The sequence below is a fragment of the Tachyglossus aculeatus genome, chromosome 3 (assembly GCF_015852505.1).
Source record: "Tachyglossus aculeatus isolate mTacAcu1 chromosome 3, mTacAcu1.pri, whole genome shotgun sequence".
NCBI lineage: Eukaryota > Metazoa > Chordata > Mammalia > Monotremata > Tachyglossidae > Tachyglossus > Tachyglossus aculeatus.
This window is the reverse complement of record NC_052068.1, coordinates 21,689,059-21,696,671: the sequence shown is the minus strand read 5'-3', so window position 1 is coordinate 21,696,671 and position 7,613 is coordinate 21,689,059.

Genomic DNA, 7,613 nt, shown 5'->3' with positions numbered 1-7,613 from the left:
CTGGACGTCCCAGCCCCCAGACTCAGCAACTCCAGAAGCCCCCCTCCCCACCCCAGCCCCGGGGGAGGGGATCGGTGAGCCGAGGAGAGAGAGCTTCCCCCGCCCCGCCCGGCGGCCCCGCCTGCTCCTCCTCCGCACCGAGTCCCGGGGGAGAATAATAATAATGGTATTTGTTAAGCGCTTACTATGTGCCAAGCACCGTTCTAAGCTCTGGGGGAGATACAAGGTAATAAGGTTGTCCCACGTGGGGCTCACAGTCTTCATCCCCATTTTACAGATGAGGTAACTGAGGCCCAGACAAGTCAAGTGACTTGCCCAAAGTCACACAGTTGACAAGTGGCGGAGCCGGGATTAGAACCCACAACCTCTGATTCCCAAAGCCGGGCTCTTTCCAATGAGCCACGCTGCTTCTCCCGGGAGGCGGCCCCGGCCCTGACCTGACCCTGGCCTGCCCCTGCCCCGATCCTGTCCCGACTCAGCGACAGCCCAGAGAAAACTACTTGGGGGTCTGGGGACACCCGGGGTCAGAGCTTGCGGGGCCCTAAGCGCTGTGCGGGAGGAAGAGCGCCCAGTGGTCTCTAGGCCTCTGGGCTATTGCCGACCCTCACCTCTCCGCTTTCACTCCTCTTTCTAGCTTTTGTCTCTCCTCTCTCTGTCTCACCAATGTCCCCTCTTCCTTTTGTATTTCTTCACTCCCGCTCCCCATGGCTCACCACGCATAACCTAACGGGGATCATCCTGGTAAATGATAGCTTAAAGAAGTTAAACCAGTAGGTTAGCATCATTACTCTAATGCTGACACCGTCTCGTGTTCGGATTGGAACCCCTCTTCCTGCAGTTTCCACACGTCCTTCGTCTGAGATCTTCTCTGCTCTGACACCCCTGGGAAATGGAGGCTCTCTCTCCTGCTCTCTTTCGCACACATACTCTCTCTCTCTCTCTCTCTCACTCACTCACATACACACACAAACACACACACACACAGTCAGAATTGCTGATGCTTAATCAATACCTGTCTGTGACTCTGCAGAGCTTGTACTAAAGGAAAAAGGCATTCTAATTAGAGATATGTAAATCTGGGAGCCCTGTGAATCTCACCGGGCAATAACTCCAACTTTTGATGCCACACTTTCCACTAGGATAGCCCAAGCATCACTTTCCCTTCCCTGAAAAATACCAGCCAAGAACTGGCATTTCTAGTGAGGCAGTGATTATCTTTAGTATGAGGAGCTAACAGCAATACTCTTTCAGACCATTATTTTATTCCTCTTGTCAGGCCTTCATGTGGGTGGGTTGGTTACAGATATTGTTAGTCCCATTTTACAGATAATAATAATTATTAGGGTATTTGTTAAGGGTTTACTATGTGCCAAGCATTGTTCTAAGTGCTGGGGTAGATACAAGGTGATCAGGTTGTCCCACGTGGGGCTCACAGTCTTAATCCCCATTTTACAGATGAGGTAACTGAGGCACAGAGAAGTGAAGTGACTTGCCCAAAATCACACAGCTGACAAGTGGCAGAGCTGGGATTAGAACTCACGACTTCTGACTCCCACGCCCCTGCTCCTTCCACTAAGCTACGCTGCTTCTCCAACTACAGATGAGGAAACTGAGGACCAGAAAGAGTACAGTGATTTGGCATCAGGTAACGACCTGTAAGCATCTTTTGTTCCTGACTGGATGAAGTTGTGATGGGGCCTGGTAGTTTCCTCCGATGTTTACTTAGAGTGGAGAAAAGAGAACTACGAATTGCTCTTTCTGGCAAAAAAGGCTCAGTGGCAAGAGCGCTAGATTTGGAATCACAGGGCCTGGGTTTTTCTACCAAAGCTGGTCCTGTTGGTCATGTGCCTACTAGCAAAGCCCTCAGACTCACCACAATTTCTCCAACCTGAAAATAGGAATAATAATGATGAGTGGATAAATTGTGGTAATGTGTGAAAATTCAAGGAGTTCTTAGCAAGAAAGAACTAGTGTGAATCCAAGTTATTTTGCTTTTAGGACAAAATTTTCTATGGAATGTTATGGGATGTGAATGTTCTCAAAGAAATACTGTGGTAATTGGCTCTAATGTTTGGGGTTGAGAGGACTAAAGATGATGATCCAACCCCATTTGGCTCTGGGACAATCCAGGGCTTGTACAAATGTCTGGCTCTGATGCTTTTGTCATAAATCCATGAGTGTTCTGATTTATCTGAATTGACTTACAAAATGACATCAAAGCAAATCCACCAAGTGATTCAGGGCTCTCTTTCTCCAATCTGGGACCAATTCAAGAATTTCCAAAGACAGAGCCACAGTAGCAGGAAGAAAAGGACCCCTGGAACAGTTGGAAAGCATGAGCTCTGGAAGGAGATGAGAGAAAACGATCCTGCACACCCTGAAAAGGAGACAGGGGAAAAGGCAGTGCAAGTCAAAGAGGAATGAACAAAGAGGAAAGAGTGAGGAGAGGGAGGACTTCCTGTAGTCAGGACTGAAAGAATACAAACAGCAGAGCGGATGTGAGGGAAGGGAAAAATGTGGCGAGAGAGCCTGAAACTCTGTGGTCTGATTGTGGATTTACTGAACTCTTCCAAGAGGATGAAGAATGAGCTTTCTGGGGACACACATACACACGCACACACACACACACACACACACACACACACACACACACACACACACACACACACACCCCCAGGTTATTTTCCTGCAGTGATACAGTGATACCCCTCCTGCCAGACCCAACAGGACTTCCCTAAGGCACTGAAACAAGATGCACAAACACGTTCAATAGACATCTGAAACCCAAGAGAGTCGCTGAAAAACAAAACACAAGGCAAAAAAAAAAAAAACAATTGGGAAGAGATCTGCGGTATCTACAAATCCCCCAGAAGTCTGAGTGAGTCTGGACTGCCATGGAACAGAAATCTGGCAGGAGGGTAGTACACAGGGGACAATAAAGGGTGCCTTATAAGGGCTGCCAGGGGATGGGAGTCTGAGTCTGGTCCTATTTATCATCTTCATTAACGAGATGTGAAAGGAATGTTGTGAACATCCGTGAGGGTGAGATGTGTAGATGATACTAAATTTGGAAGTGCTATAATTGCCAGGAAGGACGGAGGAATGAATTCAAGGGGACCAAGAGCAGTTGAAAATATAAGCAAGATAGTTCACAATGCGAAGCAGAAAGGGAAAATGCCATTAATCCAACCTGACAAAAATTAATGAGAAAGGGTTGTCTGTTTCGAAAGGCTGAGCTAAGTGAAACTGAAGCTCTTGGGAATGAGGCATGAATTCAGGATGCTATTGAATAGTGAAAACGTGGCAGGGCTGGTGGGGAGGTGAATAATAAACTGGGGGTGGAGGGTGTGACACTGGACTAGGAGTTAAATATTCTGGAATTTCTCCTCAGTCCACCTTGAGCAGACTGACGCTGTTGTCTCCAGTTGCTTTAAGGATTAGTGAGTGGGTGGTGGTGAAAATTAATGAGATAATGAGCCTGCTTTTGTCCTGCTTTTCCTTCCACCCCCCTCCACCTCGCCCCAGTATGCAGAGAGAGTGAGCTCATAAGGATGCAGAAGGTGCCTAGGATATCTTGAGCAAGACAGGGTCATGCCAAGGGCAGAGCAGGAAAGAACCACTTGCAGCATGTAAATTCTCCCGTCCATCTGCTGCACTGTTGGAGAGCAGGCTGTCCTGGCACAAGCCACGTTGGAGGGGGAAAAAGTGGAGAGCTTGTTGGGGGTAGCTTATCTAACAGTCTGAAGGGCCAGAGAGCCCTTATCTCCTGAATACCTAAAAGGGGCTAAAGAAACTAAATGGAGAGGGCAGTCTTACTAGGGTTGATCATGTCATTGTGGGTGATGTTACTTTTCCTTCAGACCAGAGGCTCGTCAGTCTCTCTGTCTGTTTCTGAAGAGATCTCACCAAAATGTCACAGTCTTTTTTTTTTTGGCAGCCACAGGACCAGAAAGATCACCTTAGGTTGGAGGAAATTTGGAGATGAAATGCCAAAACAAGGTAATAATAATAATAATAATAATAATGGCATTTATTAAGTGCTTACTATGTGCAAAGCACTGTTCTGAGGTACCAGCAGGCACAATGCAAAATTAGAAAAGATGAAAAGAACTAAATATCTCTCTCTCTCTCTCTCTCTCAAACACACACACACACACACGCACATGCGCGCGCACACACACACACATCCTCTGAGTGAATGGGACTGTGATAATTGGGGGCATGTCTTTTGGGGTGGATAAGTCCAACGAGGGAGCAAAAAGCGCTGTGCATGACATGAGAGGGTATAATTAGGAGAAATGGAATAAAATGGAGTCCCTGAAGTCGTTGGCTTGGAGAAAAGAAATGAAAGCTGAGAAGCTACGGCATGGAGCCTTCATTGCAGGAGAGTGAGGGGGAGAAGGTGGTGTGGGAGCCTGGACCTCTGGCTCTGGTTTGGGTGTGATAAAGCCCAAGAGAGTCCTTAAATTGGGATCTGGGAAGAACCAGTCTGCCTTCAGAGGCATCCCAACTGCATGGTAACTCTGATTTGAGATCTTCTCTTCTCAGTTCTCATTATTCTCAGAACACAGTCGTTTCAAAGTTATGTCTGAGCAAGTTATATATTCCATTCCACTTCAGCTGCTAAAGGCTAATTCGAGACCCACAAATTTAAAATCTGAAAATGTGAGGAGGTAAAGGTGATGCTGCACATGCATTCAGTAGCTTATGACACTTGCTGGGTTCCGGGGAGGGGTGCTCAAAATTCTGAATCTGAATGTTTCCTTGCAAAGGTTTAGGCCTGTAATTTCCATTTTTAGAAGGAAAAATGGGAAGATGAGGCAGAGAGATGTCAAAGTTGCCCCAAGTTTTTTGTGTCCATTTTCACACTGCTCAGAAGAGGCAGAAAAACTGGAAGCATAGGTTGTGGCTTTTGCAAGCACTGCTCATGCCACACTCCCTGGGGCCATGACTTAACTAGACCCTTCCCGGAATCCCCTCTCTCACAGGAACAACTTACTTGCTAAGAGCTCTTACACCAGTTATCCCTTTCGTGTTATTTGCCAAACTTGATGAAGTGAGAAATCTTCACTGAGAGCAGCTGATGCCAAGTTGAAAGTTTTATAGATGGGAGTGACATTTTCCAACTCGCAATCGCCCCAGAGTGCACCATCAAGTTTATATTCCAACTCTAAACAAATTGTCCTTTGAGCTGAGATCAAATATGAAAGAGCAAACTTGAAAAGAAAATGAGAAAGTTCTGATGGAGTGAAAACTGAGGGTTATAATAGGATCTGAGTGGCTCTGCACAGGATATTTAAGAAATGTTGGCCTGTGAGATGGCAGGTATCCAAATGCTGTCCATGGGCTGTAGGGGAGTAGGGGAAGTTCGGGCAACTTTCGGTCATTTCGATGGGTCAGGAGAGAGTTGGGGCCGGAGATGAAGTCGGCAAGGTAGAGGCACTTTCTACCCTATTCCCCATCCTGTCCAAAATCCCAGAGGTCGTCACCCCTCTCATACCAGGACACCCCTGCCCCCATCACTAACAGCTAGCATCATGATCACCAGTGATATTTGTTGAGTGCTATATGCATGCTTGGAAGAATTCAAGAGGAACAAGATACACTATCGCTGCCTGTCAAGAGCTTACAGTGTAATAGGATGGATGGGCAAAGTAATTTACAAATACTGGGTGAAGGAGGAAGAATAAGGAGATAACAGGAAGTGCTATGTATAGATCAGGGTGAAATTTTTGATTAAATAGTTGAATAAACAAATAAAAATATGCATAAATATGTAAGCGTGGAGGGGTGGGTTGACGTGACCGGGTTCTGTGAGTCAACCGGGGAAGACTTCCTTGTGAGATTTTAGTAGGGCTTGGAGGATGGGGAGAGTGGTGATTAAGGAGATGGAGGGAATTTCAGGCTTGAAGGGCATGAGTGAAGGGTTGGAGATGTGAAACTCAAGTGTGAGGTACAGTTATGTGAACGTGAAGTAAGCAAAAAATCTAGTAAGTGAATAGAACTGATGTGGACAAGGAACTCTACTGTACTGTATTCTCCCAAGCACTAATAAAGTGCTCTGATCATAGTAAGCACTCAATAAATACAATTGATTGATGTAAGATGGAGAGATTTAGTAGGCTCTAAGTTTCCCATGTCGATTTTAAGCTCCTTTTGGGCAGGGATCACGTCTACCAACTCACATCTATCAACTCTACCAAGTGCTTAGTACAGTGCAATGCACACAGTGAGTGCTCAATAAATACCACTGATTGATTGCTGGAGAGCCTTGAAGTCAATGGCAAAGAGTTTCTGCTTGATATGAAGAGAGATGGGTAACCACTGAAGGTGTATTAAGGAGTTGAGAGTTGTGTGCTGAGCATACAGTTGCGTGCAGGAAAGTGATCCATGCAGTAATGTGTCATAAAGACCAAAGTGGGGAGAGGCAGAAGGTAGGGAGACCAGTGAAGAAACTGATTCAACAATCTCAGCAGTTGAGAAGCAGCATGGCCCAGTGGATAGATTGCGGGCCAGAGAGTCAGAATGACCTGGGTTCTAATCCCTGCTCCACCTATTGTCTGCTGTGTGACCTTGGGCAAGTTACTTAACTTCTCTGCCTCTTTCACTTCATCTGTAAAATGGGAGTTAAGTCTGCGAGTCCCATGTGGGACATGGACTGTATTCATTCATTCAATCGTATTTATTGAGCACTTACTGTGTGCAGAGCACTGTACTAAGCGCTTGATCCAACCTGATGCTCTTGTACCTGTCCATCCCAGTGCTTAGTACAGTGCCTGGTGCATAGTAAGCACCTAATAAATACCATCAATCAATCAATCAATCGTATTTATTGAGCACTTACTTTGTGCAGAGCACTGTACTAAGCGCTTGGGAAGTACAAGTTGGCAACATATAGAGACAGTCCCTACCCAACAGTGGGCTCACAGTCTAGAAGGGGGAGACAGAGAACAAAACCAAACTTATTAACAAAATAAAATAAATAGAATAGATATGTACAAGTAAAATAAATAAATAGAGCAATAAATATGTACAAACATATATACATATATACAGGTGCTGTGGGGAAGGGAAGGAGGTAAGACCGGGGGGATGGAGAGGGGGATGAGGGGGAGAGGAAGGAGGGGGCTCAGTCTGGGGGGAGGGGGGTCAGTCTGGGGGAGTCATAAAAACTCCCTCCCCTTTCACAACTGTCAGACCACTGCTTTTACTATCTTCAAAGCTCTTCTGAAATCACACCTCCTCCAGGAGGCCTTCCTCAGTTATTCTGTCATCTCCCGACCCTATTTGACCCACTTCTGCATCTTCAGCACTTCCTCATCACCTAAGGACTTAGCTATTCACTTGAGTCCATCTCTTTATTCCTTCTACCTATAATTTAGTATCTGTCTTCCACACTGGATCAGAAGCTCCTCAACAGCAGGGATCATGTCTACTAATGAAGAAGCTTAGAATTGAGTAGCATCCTCTAAGACTGTACACTAATGAAGAGCACCCAGGGCTAAACTCCCATTGGTCAGAGAGAACCCGGGCATCCCAGGACAGACCCCTCACCTCCAAGGAGACAGTAGAGTCAATGAAGTTCCTGCCAGATCCCCAAAAGTGTGGCCATG